Source organism: Lithobates pipiens, unplaced genomic scaffold (genome assembly GCF_037356315.1).
Source record: "Lithobates pipiens isolate NorthernLeopardFrog02 unplaced genomic scaffold, aLitPip1_a1.2 Scaffold_18, whole genome shotgun sequence".
NCBI classification, from domain to species: Eukaryota; Metazoa; Chordata; class Amphibia; order Anura; family Ranidae; genus Lithobates; species Lithobates pipiens.
In genome coordinates this window covers 265,341,707-265,359,174 of record NW_027507758.1, presented here as the reverse complement: position 1 = coordinate 265,359,174, position 17,468 = coordinate 265,341,707, and positions in this window count along the sequence as shown.

Below are 17,468 nucleotides of genomic sequence, written 5' to 3'. Positions count from 1 at the left end.
TCCTTCATCAGTTTTGACATAAATGGCGTACCTTGGTCAGTTAGGATTTCTTTGGGGATCCCAGTCCTAGAGAACATATAAAACAACTCACGTGCAATTGTTTTAGATGCAGTGTTTCTTAAGGGTACAGCCTCAGGATAGCGGGTCGCATAATCTATGACTACCAAAATATACTGGTGTCCTCTAGCTGACTTTACCATGGGACCCACTAAATCCATGGCAATACGCTCAAAAGGCACCTCTATAATAGGGAGCGAAACCAAAGGACTGCGAAAATGTGACACTGGGGCACTAACCTGACATGTGGGGCACGACTCGCAGTATTTTTTAATGTCATCATATATCGCCGGCCAAAAAAACCTCTGGAGAACCCTCTCTCGCGTTTTGTCAGTCCCCAAGTGTCCCCCAAGAACATGGTTATGTGCCATGTCAAGCACCTGACGCCGGTACGGCTTAGGTACCAGAAGCTGTTCCACAATCTCATCCTTAACCTTATTGACTCTATAGAAAAGATCATTAGTCACCGAAAAATGTGGAAATCTTTTTTCAGCATCTGGTTCCTGAGGTACCCCATTCATAACAGCAACCTGCTCTCTCGCATTTTTGAGAGTGGGGTCCTGTAATTGTGCAGCGCCAAAATTATCCCTAGACACCTCTAAGTCTAGTATATTTTGCTCAGTGGGAGGAGCCTCCTCCTCCCCAGCCAGGACCTGCAAAGGAGAACAATCATTTTCATCCTGCACACTTCTATCATTCACAGGGGACAAAGCAACCCCCTTAGAGGTATCCCCACTCCTTTTGGGGATTTTTCTTTTTTCCCAGAGAGCCCAGAATAATGGAAAATCGCGCCCCAATATTACATTATGCATGAGGTTTTTTACCACACCCACTTCATATTGTACGGTGCCTTGTTCAGTCCCGACTTTAGCCAGCACTATAGGGTACACTTTGGTATCACCATGTATGCACACAACACTCATATGCTTTTTAGACTCTAAGTCCCCAGCCACCAGGCTAGCATGCACCAAGGTTACAAGGCTTCCCGAGTCCATTAACGCCTCAACGGGAAGGTCATTGATGGTAATATTGCAGATTTGCGGTTCAGTCTCTAGTCCAGGAACTGCAGCACAAGATGGTTCCGCAAACAGCGACTGACGCCGGCTAGCGTCACACTCCATGGGTTCAGTGGTAAGAGGGCAATGGGCAGACACGTGTCCCGCCTCATGGCATCTCCAACACTGGATAGGGCCTGGTCTCTTTGGCAAGGAGTCCTTTTCAGAGCCCCTTAGCCAGCCGGGACCATCACCAGTCTTTTGTCCCTGAGACACCACTTGAGCCCTTTTCCCTCCATCAGCACCCCTCCACACTCCCCCAATAGATGGAAGTCTCTTACCAGCTGACGGCACAGATCTGGCGCTCCGGGGAGGTGAAGATGCTGCAGGAACATCACGGAGGTAGTCCTCAGTCGCCTGGAACCGCTCCACAAGGTTGACAAGTTCGTTTGCATTCTTAGGATCACCTTGTCCCACCCAGCGTTGCAGGTCAGTAGGAAGCGCTCGGAGGTAGCGATCCATCACGACCTTCTCTAGGATTTGTGCAGGAGTAGAAGTGTCTCGCTCCAACCACTTTCTTGCCAAGTGGATTAGGTCATACATCTGGGACCTCGCTGATTTGTCCAGACTGTAGCTCCAGTTGCGTACCCTCCGGGCACGGACTGCAGTAGTAACTCCTAGTCGGGCAAGTATCTCCTCTTTTAGCCAAGTATAGTCCTTAACCTCTTGCTCACTGAGGTCATAGTAGGCCTTTTGAGGTTCACCTGTTAAATAGGGCGCAATTACCTCTGCCCACTCAGCGGCTGGTAACTTCTCTCGCTCAGCCACGCGCTCAAATACTGTTAGATAGGCCTCAACATCGTCCTCAGCAGTCATCTTTTGCAGCGCTTTCTGCACAGTCCTTCTCCCAAAAAAAATCTCTGGAGCGGCTCCCATCACTGTGGGTGGATTAGCAACCACAGGCGCCTCTCGATTTACTATCAGGTGCTCGATAAGTTGTTGTTGGCTTTGGCGCAAAGCTTGCAACTCTTCCTTATGCATCTGCTGTTGTGCAGCCATGGACTGTTCATGTCGTCTATTGGCCTCTGTCTGAGCCTGCTGTTGTTGCAAACTCACTTGCATAAACTGCTTCAGCATCTCCTCCATGTTGCTGGACTGTTCTTGGAGTGTAGTTGCAGCTTTCACCCAGGACATCAGCAGCTGTAGCCAAGTCTGTCCACACCGTTGCCCCTAGCAACCGTGTTGCCCGCTACCTCCACCAATTGTAAGGGATCTTCCCGGGGTAGGGTGTGTTTGGACACAGTTCACAGCAGACTTGGACTTTATAAAGCAGACCTTGGCGTTTATTCGGGGTACAAACAGTCCAACAAACAAAATATACAGCAACACCGTGCTTCTTGTGTATAACAGGAACAAAATAATAACAAAACAAACAACCTAGCCCGGCTGGGCGCTTACTAAACAGGTTCTTCTCACCTATCTGACACTTATAAACACAGCGTCTTTCGCCTGGATATCGCAGGGTGGATTTGAGCTCCAGCAGTGGCTGTGCTTGCAGCTTCCTCAAACACACAGACTGTTCGTTTCCCTGGCTGAGAGCGAACACCTGTAGGCCCGCAGAGCCTTTACCTTCCCAGGCTAATTAGGATCAAAGCTCACCTGATCCAAAACCCAGAACTGGAACGAGGGATGGGGGGTGTGGAATGACAGGTCCCTCTACCAAACCTACCTGCCATTCCATATAAACCCAGGCCCGGCAAGATTAAATAACAACTCAGCAGCATATTGCTGCTGAGAAACTGCTCCATCCTGGACTTACCATCTCACACTGTGTAGCAACCTAGGTGAGATGTACACCCCCTCAACCACTTCTCCAGTGACATGTCTACAATATATATATATATATATATATATATATATATATATATATATATATATATATATTCTGTGACTTTATTCAGATTTTTTTTTACTTTTAAAAGGCTTTATTAAGACTGTTATGTATTTTTATCTATTAATTTGTTAGCAACTCTTGCTATACTTTTACTCTGCTATAACCAACACAATATCAGGTGAACTGACAACAAGCTGATAATGAGATGAGTCGACAATATGAAGTTCAGCACCAACAATATTAGCAAAATAATGTCTCATGGAACTGTATGCCAATTTTACCTTTACCAATATGGGCTAGATTGTGTACGTTTCCCAGCATCACTCTGCTGCCAGCAGTGCCCTACTTACCCAGCTTGAATTGTCACCATCGGTTCCCCAGTCATTTTTTTTATTTTGCCAAGTTCTTTGTGCTGCATCTCCACTCAGTGTTGGGTTTCTAGCAATCAGAAGAGGCATTGTGGATGAGGCTTTGAGGCTTCAAGGTGGATGTTTCAAGCATCTTCATTTTAAGGGTAAAGGTTTTTTTTTTTGGGGGGGGGGGGGTCTACTGACACCTTCAAACAGTGAGCCAAAAATGACTACTCTGAGCAAGCAGTAAAATACATGATACATCTCCTAATGGTGTTTGTATCCACCACACAGTAGGTATATCTACAAAGGAAAAACATAAGGGCATAGGCTGGCCACCCTCCCATAAAGGAGCTTTGTTTGGAGACTTGTTGTTACCCCACACAAAACTGCCCTTTATGTACTACATAGTATCTCATACTTGGGCAGTACAGTTCAATGCTGCAAAGCATCTCCAACCTTACCCCTTTTGACATAACTGCCATTAAAATCAATCCCCTTTAATAAAAACCAGGGTCTGCAAGGCCTAAAAAGAGGGAACAGGTTCTGAGACAAATTATTTTTAACTGCATTTAGAGACTGATTTAAAATTAGTTAAATATTTCTTAATGTAAGGCCACCCTGTCTATAAAAAAAAAAAAAAAAAATGAGCAGGGAAGGCAATGGAACCTGGGAGCTACAACCTAAGGCCTAAACACCACCTAATCCCTATGCAAAAATCGAAAAATTTGTTCTTTGCAGGATAAGGCTCCAACACAGACTTTGGGCTGAGGTGTTGGCCACAAGGAATCCCAACTTGTAGGTAAGAATAGAGTGAGGAATGTTCCTAAAGGTCATTTTTAAAGTACAAGAGAACCATATTAAGGCTTTATATTCAAGAATTGAAAGGCCAAAGGTCTCTGAAAGAAGACAGAAACATAAACTTTGATATTGCTGCTGAGAGTCATACACTGGTCCCGGTCCACTAATTTTCCTACCAGCCAACAGAACTTTTGTTTTATGTTATTTATTTTGAACAACATTTACATTTTTTCAATTATACATTTTTTAACTACTTCTCTTTTGGCCATTGTACATAAACGGCCAAACTGGAGCTTCTTGGATGCGGGGGGGCGTACATATGTATATATATAGTTTCTTGCATCCGCTGCTCATGAAATTAAACCTGTACCATGTTATTGCTATGATCAATCACACTTTTAAATATACGCTGCATGATGAGAGCCTTGATTGGTACTGTAATGAGCACTCAGCGTGTAAAAAAAATTATAAAAAAAATCAAATGATCACACTCTCTAGAGCAGTACAGTGTCAACATAGGGACACTGTGGTGACAGTAAGTAAAGAACAAGAAAATGTATACAATATTAATATATATTTGTATGTGCTATCAGTAAGTGCAGTGTTGCTATGGTGACATTGGGGGTTATTTACTAAAGGCAAATCCACTTTGCATTACAAGTGCAAACTAAGTGCACTTGAAATTGTGCTGAAAGTGCAGTCACTGTAGATCCGAGGGGGACATGCAAGGAAAATAAAAAACAGCATTTTAGCTTGCACATGATTGGATAAGAAAATCAGCAGAGCTTCCCCTGATTTCAGATCTACTCCTCAGATTTACAGTGACTGCACTTCCAAGTGTACTTTCAGTGCAATTCCAAGTGCACTTTCAGTGCAATTTCAAGTGCACTTTGCACTTGTAGTTTACACTTGTAGTGCAAAGTGGATATGCCTTTCGCAAATAACCCCCATTGTACTACTATGGCGGGGATCAAATACAAAGGATGACTGGTCTGATATCACTGTATTTTAGTGCAGGCAGCCATTGTCTCTGATCACTGCCTCAGTGGTACATGTCACCAGATCAGTGTAGCCAGTCACAGTGCCACCAAAACACCTCATTCACATCCTAATTCTGTTTTCAGAGTGCTCACTGCTTGCTTTAACTGCTTGGACCCTGCACAAGCATTCCCATTCACCTGAAAGTGGTAGGGGGTATAATTTCTGACATGGCCATTTTGTGGGTGCTGTAGTCATTTTGTGGGTAATTCTACTGTCCTGGCACTTCAGGCCCTTAAAAAGTATGAAATTGATAAGAAATATGCAAAGAATTACATTTGATATCGATGTTTGCCTTGTTCCTTATATGTACTTTGTGTAGCTAAAGAGCCTGACCAAGGCTAGTTGAGAAACTAGCAGATATTACCAAATATTACTAAAAGCTTGTAAAAGGCACTCTGGCTTTGGCAATAAAGCTGACAATGCACCATGAGTCACCAGTGTGCCTTAGCCAATGGCAGGTTGCCAAATACTACTATAAAATGACTGTGTAGATATTTCCTGGTATGACTTTGCTGTGGACCTCCTGCTAGAAGGGTCCCTCATCCATTTGTACTGGTACATCTGTAATAAATCTGTCTTCTAATCAACATGACCGGAGTTGAATGATCAGTAAGAGGAATGGAATTTTACTGACAGAAATGTAATCAGGAAATTAAACAAATAATTTATGCCCTTAGAAAGCCAGAAGGTGTTCCTTGAATTTTGGGCTTCTCTATGTGGTTAGGCTGTGAAAAAGTCTCACAAATGTGGTATCATAATACTCGGAAGGTGTACTTTAGAAGAATGTGTTTTGGGGTGTAATTATAAGTATGCCTATGCTGTGTGTTAGAAATGTCCTATTAATTGACATCTTTGTTTAAACAAATACATTTTTATTTTCATTGCACAACATTACAACTTTAAAAAACTCGCCATGCATTTTACTAAATACCTTGGAATGTCTACTTTCCAAAATGGGATGATTTTGCTGGGTTGTATTTTTACTGTCCAGTCATTTTAAGACCCCAAGGATTGAGCTAAATTTTTAGATACTGTAATATATATATATATATATATATATATATATATATATATATATATATATATATATATATATATATGAGGGCCAGTATGGTGGCCTGTAATTATGGGAGGAACCCGGAGAGTATTTAACCAGACCACCCACAACAGTCAGTGTCGGTCCCAGTGCGCGGTACTTCGTCACCAGGCCGACTTCTACAACTCACTACGTATTCGTAAGTGCTTATTTCACGATCGCTATCCCGTTCACAAGCGTTCGGCAACCGTCACGCATCGCCATCGCAGGTAGGACTACGTTCTTACCTTTTACTCAAAGTATCGAATCGATTCGTTAGCATGTTTTCCTCGCTAATTGTCACACTTACGGCTCCGAACCCCCTTTCGTGTCATCTTTCATGTATATCGTTCTTTCTATCTGTGGCGAGTCATTTCGAACCAGTCCCAACCCCTACACTCACGAAACATCCACCTCACCTACACCTCTTTTGGATAGCATACACACACCAAACAGCCGTTTCGAATCTGGTCGCTAACCTCGCTTTTACGGCTCGAATCCACGGCAATCGCAAGCCCCCTCTAGTCACCATCTACATTCAATCAGGCCGATCCCATCCGTGTCATCGGCGATACGGTTCAGACCCGCAATCACCTCACATCTTCAGAGGATTCGCGTCTAGTCACAGCATTGGCGCTACGATTCGAGTCCTCACTAAAATTAACCTTAACAAACCACACCGAACCCTATCGCATCACTGACTCTAATGGGTCAAATCTGTCACTGACTATTCTACCGGGGCTCGCATCCAGCCCGGTTCTTACAAGTCTCTTCACAAAGGTTCAGCAGTACTTTTGTTCACTTTCTCAAAACTATCCATGCATGTTCGTTTACCAATCCCTCCACCAAATTCGTTCAGTTGCGCACGGTCAATCCTACATTAGTCATTTTTCCTATCTTTATTTCTCCATTTAACCAGTCAGCATTCTTGCAATCGCTGCAAGTCTTTCTGCATTGGCTTAAAATGGCCAACGTCTCCAGTAGCAACACGGCTACTCATACGTTTTCTCTATCCCTTTTCCCCCCTTCTAGGTCAGTAAGGTTGCCAACTGGTCCATCCTGCAACAGGCTCGGACCATCCTTTGCCAGGTAAAAAAAAACAAAAACTTGTCTAGGGCTTGCATTTCTTCACCAGGGGGTCAGCTACGGCCCCGAAACAGCTCTTGCAACCCACCTTTTACTACTATTTCCATCTTCCATGTCACCCCACTATAGGTTCTTGGTCTAACTCAGTCCTCGACCCAAACAGAGATTTCATCACTAGGGCTTCGAGGCAGGTGCATAGTCAGAAGATATCAATCAGTAAAATAAGTAATTTTCCCCCTTTTTACTTTCTCTTACACACACTTTCACAAAATATTTAACTTCATATACATAATTTGATTGGTTCCCGAGGCGTTAGCAACTGTCACATACTTCTATGCATCTCACTCTGTTTTCGAAGCACAAGCCTTCACTACGCAGACAAGGTCGCCTAAATCTCAGTTCTTGCTGGCAGTGCAAGCATTTAGTAGACCGAACCCACGTCAATTTGCTACAGATCGCAACATTCCTACTTAGCATACCGGACTTCAGCTACCCTCCCCAGTCCGCCCTGGGGACTCTGGTTCATTAGTCTGTGCCGAGCACAGACGGACACCCGAGCTATCGGTTACCTAGCCAGTCACCTCCTGGCTCACCTCGGTTGTCACGCATTCTTTTGAGTTTTCTAAAATCTCACTCAACAGTGCTCGAGCACAAACCAACTGTCACTATGGCCGTCACTCCTTATCCTTTCCTGTTCTTCCCACTACCTGCCATCTATATTCTTGAAATACTTCTGTCCCCTCCTATATCCCCAATCTTTCCTTAAACATATGCATTTCCCCTCTTATTTTAGTAGACACCATGTCACTGGCTGGCAGCGATGTTCCTACCCCTGTCCCATCTTCATCCGGGGTGGGCTCAGCAAACGACGACATGCAGTCCTAAAGAGCCTGGACCATCCCAAAACTCACAGCAGAGCTGCAGTGTAGGAATGTTCCCTACTCTGCCACAGCGAGGAAAGCTGAACTTTTTAAACTACTATTACCACCATCTCTGCCTGCCTCACCAGACACTCAGGCGTCCCTACAGTCAATTGCTTCAGCAGTTACTCAGCTGCACTCCTTAGTGTCTTCACTCTCTACAACAGTCTGATGTTCAGACAAGAGTGGAGTCTCTGGAAGTACGGCAAGTGGCCCCCTTACCTCCGGCAGTCGCCACTGCCACCCCCACGCCGGCACTGACAGGTACGCCACAGAGCAGCACCACAGTCTTCCCCGCACATCTCATCCCAGCAGGCATAAGGAAGGAAATCCTGGATGGCCGGGATGTCAATTTGGCATCCCTCCTTATTTTAGTACATGACGCAGCGGAAAACAAAGCCTACTCATGGGGAGACGTCTCCGTCGTCCTAAAAGCAAAAGACCAAAGGCTCGCACGCAAACTCACAGTCACCGAGTTCGTACTCGCCTTCGGCATGTGCAGAGACATAATATGCTCCCTCAACCCCAACAGGAGGGAAGAACTAGATCTGTATTTACACGCAGTGACGGATCTAGGCTATAGGTATGGAGGCAGTGCGTTTTACGACTACCACCGCTCCTTTTCAGCCAAAGCAGCTGCTAGGCTCAGCCAGTTCCAGGTGATTACCGACTGGAGCACAGTCGATACAGAACTATTCTGTCGCCATTTCGCTGGCCTACGCTCCCCACTCTGCACAAACTGCCAATCGGCCACCCACACAGCTATCTGGTGTTCAGAAAATGAGGGCAGACGCCCCCCGTACTTCTCCCCCTTCCCGAATATAGCTCAGAGCTCAGGAGCAACTACACAGTGCTCCCAAGAGGATAAGTTAGGACAACCCATTCGAGCACTAGGTGGGGCACAAATTTGCAACAACTTCAACTTCGGGGGTTGCAATTTCCTTCAATGCAGACTCCTCCATATCTGCCTCGCTTGCCACCAAACTCACCCCAGACACGCCTGCAGGATCAAAAAACTAAACTCTGCATGACTAAGCCGTGTACACATTAGATGGCTGCATTTCTACCTTCTTTCACATCTGTCACCTTCACTGGCATCCTTCCTAGTGCAAGGGTTTACCATTGGCTTTCACACTGGGTTTATTACACTTCCAGACACCACCCATGAATGCAGAAATCTGCTGTCAGCAGCTACAGACGAAGAAGCGATCCGCACCCTGCTGCAAAATGAACTCGACCGGGGCTACATGATCGGCCCCTTCTCACACCCACCTTTCTCAGTTTAGAGAGTCAGCCCTATCGGGCTTGTTAAGGGCAAGTTTTCTAATAAACTTCGTTTAGTCTATGATTTGTCCGCGCCTCATTTTTCTCACATACCCAGTTTAAATTCCCTCATCCCCTCAGAGGAATTCTCCCTTAAGTATTCTTCAGTAGACCTTGCTATCCAAACCATCCTCAGCATAGGAGCTGGTGCCTGGCTATCCAAGGCAGACATCATGGACGCTTTTAAGTTGCTAACAATTCAACCATGCCGATGGCGATGGCACGGAGTCAAATGGAAAGGTCAGTACTATTTCGCCACAAAGTTAACTTTCGACTCCAGAAGCAGTCCGCGGCTCTTCAACACCTTTGCCCAGTGCCTGTCCTGGATTCTTTCACACCACGCGTCCTGTCAGGAAGTGATCCACTACTTGGATGACTTTCTGCTTATCAAGAAACCTAGCGAACCCCCAGTAGATCTAAAGAGCCTTAGGGAGGTTTTTTCCAAACTCAGTATACCCATAGCAGAGAAGAAGGTGGAAGGCCCTGCACAACGCATCACCTTCTTGGGTATCATTCTCGATACTCAAGCCATGCAGGCTAGCTTACCTCTCGACAAATAAACCCGCATCAGGGCGGTCATCCATACATTTACAGTTACCCAAGGCTGCACTAAGAGGCAACTTCAGTCGTTGCTCGGGATGCTCAACTTTGCGGTAAGGATCATCCCTTAGGGTCGATCCTTCCTCTCCCGCCTCTTGGTTTTTCTCTCCCAAGTTCGAGACCCTGACCATATCTTTAGTTCAGACCAAGCAGCGATAGCCGATCTCAATATGTGGGATGATTTTTTAGCAAATTGGGATGGCATTTCGATGTTCATCTCCCTCTTCACCCCAGATAATCACAGATGCCGCAGCCTCCACAGGCTTTGCGGCAATTTTTGGCCACCACTGGTTCACAGGCCCATGGCTGCCAGAAATTATTTTAATCCCCGGGTTCAGTCAATCCTCCTCATTATTCGAGCTATACCCCATAGTTGCTGCAGCGCAAGTCTGGGGCAGTAGCTGGGCATGACAAACGGTTACTGTCACTACAGACAATAAAGCCACATCCAGCATCATAAACAAAGGCCGCTCCAAGTCATTAGCCATAATGTCCTTCCTGCACAGGCTGGTACAATTGTCCCTTCAGCACAAATTTAATATCCTCTGCATCCACATCCCAGGCAAATGTAATACCTCAGCCGACCCTCTGTCTCGCCTTAATTTTGCATCGTTCTTTTCACAGGAACCCGGAGCCGACCCGACCATGTCTACTATCCCACACTGGTCTCAGCTAACCCTGTATTGATTCTATACCTGCGCAACGCTACCAAGTTCATTAATCTTTCATTGTCACATAATACGCTGAAGGCCTACCGTGCTGCCTGAAAAATGTACAACAGCTTTCTAGCAGCATTCCCCGGGGCAGTCCCAGGGGATCTCCACCATATTCTGGCTTTCATTTCATACTGCCATACACAGATGGCTTTGTCACACAATACTATTAGACTCTATCTGGCTGGCATCCAGCACTTCATTTCTTTGCAAGATCCCACCAAACTGTCCTTATTCACCTCTCACGTGGTCAAGACAATCCTGCGCGGTATCCTCAAACGACAGCCGCAAATCAACAGCAAACACCTTCCTGTGACTGGCGCCATTTTTCGGGAGATGTCGCTCATCCTCTCTCGCTCCCCGTTTGGTTTCTTTTCCAACCTTATCATTTGAGCAGTCATTTACCTGGCTTTCTACGGCTTTTTACGCCCCAGTGAATTTGCAGTCACTGGCTCTTGCTGTAAGATGTTATGCAGGCGGCACCTCACTCGCCACCAAACTTTCTTCGTCCTACACCTACACCTACACCTTGATGCCCTGGGACGGACATCAAGCTTTTCAAAACCCTCAATTCCTGGTGCCCCGTGGAGTCGCTAAATGGCAGACCGTGGTTCATTTAGGGTCCCAGTGGCCATTCTGCCCAGACTACAGCCACGCCAAGTAGTTTCCTGTGTGTCCTCTCCCTGTCGCTGGCCCACCCGCTTGCCTGTCTGTGCCTTCTCTAATATCACTGCACTGCCCTCTCCCCACACTGCCTGTCCTATTCACACAAAACATGAAGTGCGGCTGCTCTGGACAAAGGATGGGACTTTTTAAGTTAAGAAGTGGGTGATGATTGGTTGCCAGGCAGCGGGGCGGTCCCAGCAAAACAAATCACTTACCTTTAACATGAAAAGTCCTGCCCGTTGTCCAGAATGGCCACTCTTCATGTCTTGTGTGAATAAGGTAGGCTTTTGTGGGGGGGGGGAGTGCTTGTTGTAAAGGACAAGGGTTTGATATCGAGAGAGGACTGTGATGGGTGCTCAGTCTGAGATTAGGGGGGCTCAGTCTGTGATGGGGTCTGTGATAGAGGGGTCAGTCTGTTATGGAAGGGTCAGTGTGCAATGGGGGAGTCAGTCTGTGATGGGGTCTGTGATTGTGGGGGGGTCTGTGATGGGGGGTCTGGGATTGTGGGGAGCAGTGTGGTACAAAATGCATATTGTTTCTAGGCACTGAAACTGAGCTGTGGTGCATAAAAATGGATGAAATGTATTTTGACATTTCAATAAAGTTGAAAGAAAAAAAAGCACAAAGTGTGATGTGTGGGTCGTAAAGGTGTGCGCATGTGTGCGTGTACGCATATGTGGGGAACGCTCTGATGTGCATGGGAGGCTGTGAAGTGGAGGAGTCATGGCACCAATATGACATTTGGACCTTCACTGAAAGAAACATTTTCTGACCGGACCCCGTGATTTTTAATTCAGTGCCCCTGGCTTATACGCAGCCTATAAAATATTGTTTTTATTTTAAATTGGTAAAATCGCATCAATAAAAGCAGCAATAACAAAAGGGAAAGGGGGTGGGAAGTGGAACATGTGGAAAAGGAGGAACAAAAGCTCTGGTGTACCCAAAAATAAACACATTAGATGTCTATATGACATTTAACAAAAATAAATCCACAAATGGTATATCTGTGGATATTACTGTGAGTAATCCCAACGCGTTTCAATTATAATTTTGTATATGATCTTAAGGGGGATACAGCCATCTATAACATATCAATACAGAATATTAGCAATATTGACATCAATAACATCATCATCATTTGGAATAAAGAGCCTATATATGCAAGAATTCAAAAATAACAAAGGGTCCTACCTTTGATATGAGAAATATTTAAATAGCCAGAGCAAAAAGACAAAACGTCTGACATGGTTATGCAGTAATCTTCCTCTGTTTGCCTACCTATCCTCATGTGTTCAGACTAAAAGGCCAGCCACTTCCACCAGGTGGTTTTTATAACCTCTCCTCTAAGCATGGCTCCACCCCTGCCCTATCAGGGAACCCTATATTAACCTGTGCACTGCAAGCTAGCGGTGCTGATCAACCATTGTGTATTCATTGTGTGTTTGGCTTCCTGTTTCCTGCTTGCCGTGTGCTCTACATTTGTCTCTTTTACCGACCTTGGCGTGTTCTCAACGATTCCTGTCTGCTTGTGACCTTGACCTTTTGGCATGTCCCTGACCATCCCTGTCTGCCTGTGACCCTGAACCTTTGGTGTGTACTCTGTTGTTCCTGTCTGTTAGTTGCCCTGACCTCTGCCTTATCCCCTTACTATCCTCGTTGTTCCAGCCTGCTGCTTCCTTCTCCTGTAGTCTATTGTGAGCATGAGCTGTAAGACCCTAGGGGTCGCGACCTGGAGCCAGACTGCAGCAAAGTCCATCCTCACCACTGGAGGCTCTGGCAAACACCTGCTGGATCTTAGACTCCGTGCCCTGGGGAATCTATGATCTAGCTCCTACTGGGGTCTGTGTTAGTGATCCAGTAGACCTGTGTCCTGATGCTTTGTGCTGAAGGAATGTGTTTCTCAGATTAAATGCATCACCCGGGTGATATAAATTTCCAACAGGTGTATACATATGTATAAAAGTTTAGAACATATGTCTATATAAGTAAAGCTGCATTCAATGGGTATTCAATGGGTATATTACCTTGTGTAATATGTTGATTTATCCAGTATGTCAGAGCAGGCGGCTAGTTATATGTTCATCACAAGATTAATGGTATCATCAGTTCCTCACCATAAAAGCATCCAAATGCTGCATTGAAAGAAACATATACAAACATATACATACACACATAATATATATATATATATATATATATATATATATATACACACGCACACACACACACACACACACACACACACACACACACACACACACACACACACACACACACATACATGCATACATATATATATATGTACATGTATAACTAAATCAATTAGTCAGAGAGGGTTGAGACAGCTATCTCAAACCCCCAGGTAAACTGACCATATTGCAATATATTTTCAAAGAAAAATTACATTTTCTCCCATTTGGTAAAACAAATCTTTTATCTCTATTAATCAAAGGGCAACAGGAACAATGGCCACACGCATATGTGCCCTTGATTGGGCAATGTGTGCGTTTAGATGTATCTGCATACTCGCTCTGGACAACTTTGTCCTTGAGGGAGTTAGCTCTTAACTCTTGGTGAAAATAAAGAAAAATAAACTTGAAAAAAGAAAACAAATGCAGGCACCATAAGGACTAGTGGGCTGTCATATATCACATTTATGATTTTGGGTTTAGATACATTTTAAAGCACTTTCTAAAAGCTGCATTTTTAAACAGGACCCACTTCAGCTGCTAGCTTCTAATCAGATAAACAGGGTGTAACAACTTAACAAAAAAAAAGCCAAAATATTGCAGTGACCGCAGAAACTGTATTTAAACACTTTCACTAGGCTGCATAAAGATCATCGTAACAGCAAAGTTTTTTTCAGGATACCTTTCGGAGGCCGAGATGCTGAGAGTGGCTCCCCTTGCGGCTGAGTGCAGTATACCCCTGAAGTTGGAACAGAGGATATAATGCTCGAAGAAGCACAGGTTGCCAGCAGGATGTGCAGGACTTGAGCAGATGACCACTTGCGGGCAACTTGAGAAAGTGCTGGAAGCAGTCTTTAACCGTTCTTGACTGCGCACGCCGATGTACGTCAGCACAATGGCACGGACAGGCAAATGGGTGTACAGGTACGTCCCTTTAAATTTGCCGCCGTGCCATCACGTGTGAGCCGCCGGCAGCACGCACACGCTGGCCGAGACTTCTGTGAGTCAGGTCGCGAGTCCCACGGACTCGATCGCCGCAGGGATACCTGCAATTCTCTCACGGGGAAGAAGAATGGGGAGATGCTAATGTAAACAAGCATCTCCCCATTCTGCCTAGTAACAGTGTCAATGATCTCTGCTCCCTGTGATTGCGGGCAGAGATCAGTGACATGTCACATGTAGCCACGCCCCCCACAGTTATAAAAACGCCCCAGGACACATTTAACCCTTACCCTGCCCCCTAGTGGTTAACCCCATTCACTGCCAGTGTCATTTACACAGGAATCAGTGCATTTGTATAGCACTCATTGCTGTATAAATGACAATGGTCCCAAAAATGTGTCAAAAATGTCCGACGTGTCCGCCATAATATCACAGTCATGATAAAAATCGCAGATTGCTGCCATTACTGTAAACAAAAATGAATAAAAATGCCATAAAACTATCCCCTATCTTGTAAACTCTATAAATTTTGTGCAAACCAATCAATAAACGCTTTTTGTGATTTTTTTTACCAAAAATATGTAGAAGAATACGTATCCAACTAAACTATTTTTGGGGGATATGTATTATAGCAAAATGTAAAAAATAATGTGTTTTTTTCAAAATTGTCGATATTTTTTGTTTATAGCGCAAAAAATAAGAACCGCAGGGGTGATCAAAGATCAAATACCACCAAAAGAAAGCTCTATTTGTGGGAAAAAAAGGATGTCAATTTTGTTTTGGAGCCACGTCACATGACCGCGCAATTGTCAGTTAAAGAGACGCAGTGCCAAATTGCAAAAAGTGCTCTGGTCAGGAAGGGGGTAAAATATTCCGGGGCTGAGTGTGAACAGGATACAGAGCATAGGGTAGGGTGTTTCATTTTTCCAAAGATGTGATTTTCATATGACTTTGCTTACGCCCCGAGTCTCAGTCATGTAAAAGATATATATACCAAAGATTGCATAATATTTAGGGGTTGCACACATTGATCACTTTTATCAAAGCAAAGTCTGTGGGCTTCACTTGATAAGAAGTAATATACAACAATGCTGGATGAAGAAAGTCCCGTTCAAGGCTTTCTAGAAGAACAACGAGTGAAAATGGTTAACTACATCCAAAATATCCTAAAAGATGGATGTCATCCAAGAGAAGACTACAAAGAGTTATTACAACTCTCACTCCTGTACTAGGAAGTTGGTCTAAAAACCACTTCAGTTTCAGGATACCAGGGGCACTGCATCAAGCAAGGTGGATGGCAAAGGCAATATATGCACTTAAAATTGTCCTCTTCTCTAAACAGTTGAATATTCCTCAACAATTGGAAGGAATGAAACGGGTTGCACATTTTGTCAGCCTCATATATGTTCGCTTTTGACATGAGGAAATTGTAAGTTGATGGGCTCCAAAGAATAATTTGTATATGCTACAGCTTTTGAGCACTTACCCAGATGCAGACATCAAAAAATGTGCTCTCACAGTTGCTAAGAGACACCTTTGGTATCTGTTAGTATCTGTCAGAAACAAAAGTAGGATTGGCTTTTTTGGACGAACGTACAGTATTACTCAGGCTGTTAAGGAAAATATGACTAAAAATTTAGAAACCAAACCTGCAAAGAAAAAGGAAGTGAAATGATTAGAGGGTAAAAACATGGTTTTTGAAGGAAAGGACCTGAACCCTTTGAATTTCTTGGGATCCACAACGTGACAGAATACAAGGGATTGCATCATTCAAAGTTGATTAATATAACATGTTTTGCCTATCATATTACTTATTAATCTTAGTGTATAGTTTTAATAGTATTTTTTTTTTTTTAATAGTATTTTAAGTTTGTGATTTCTAGTTTTCCCAATAATTTAAAAGTCATATGTTTTGCTTACTTTTACAACACAGATCAAAGTGTGCAACCTCTAAATATTATCCAATCTTCTTGAAATTTAGTATATACATCTTTTACATCACTCAGACTCAAGGCGTAATTAAAGTCTGCAAAAATGTTACAGTTTATTTTTTTCCATTAGAAAGTGAAACACCCTAGCGTAGGGTATCTAGGGAGGTCAGCAAAGGCCTGGCCGAGGATCCAACACCGGTGATCCTGCACAAGTAGGTAGACTGGTGTAGGAAGTAGCAAAGTCGCTAAAGCAGGTCGGGGTCACACTCAGGTAGTTATTTAGATGGAAGTAAATCCTTTGCATAGGCCAAGGTCATACACAGAAAAGCAGGCAGGTTTAGGCAGAAGAGTAGTCCTTAGGATAAGCCGGGGTCATACACAAGCAAGCAGGCAGATTAGGCAGAAGAGTAGTCCTTAGGATAAGCCAGGGTGAAGATCAGAGTTAGCCAAGGAATAATCCGAGTCACAGCAAGACAACAGGAAACAGGTGGAGGATCAGGAACTCAGGGGGAACTGAAGACAATCCAGCAAAGAGAGAGAGTCCTAGGCAGCCTTTTATAGGCCATTGCGTCTGTCATGCTTTGCTACGCGCCTGCGCTGTCCCGTTCCATTCTGCACCCCGCATGCGCCGAACCACAATTCTACCACGCATGCACGCAGGAACCCGTCGATAACATCTGCCATGGCCACCATTGTTATTTCCCTGACAGTTTTCAACTGTCATGAATCGGTTAAGCATTCATGACATCTGTGCTCATTAGTGATCTGTGATTGGCTACAGCAATCACATGGTACAGGGTGCTGTGATTGGCCCAGGTACCATGTGATAGCTGTGGGCTAATCACAACATAGGAACACAGCTGTTATGAATTTATATCAGCTTTC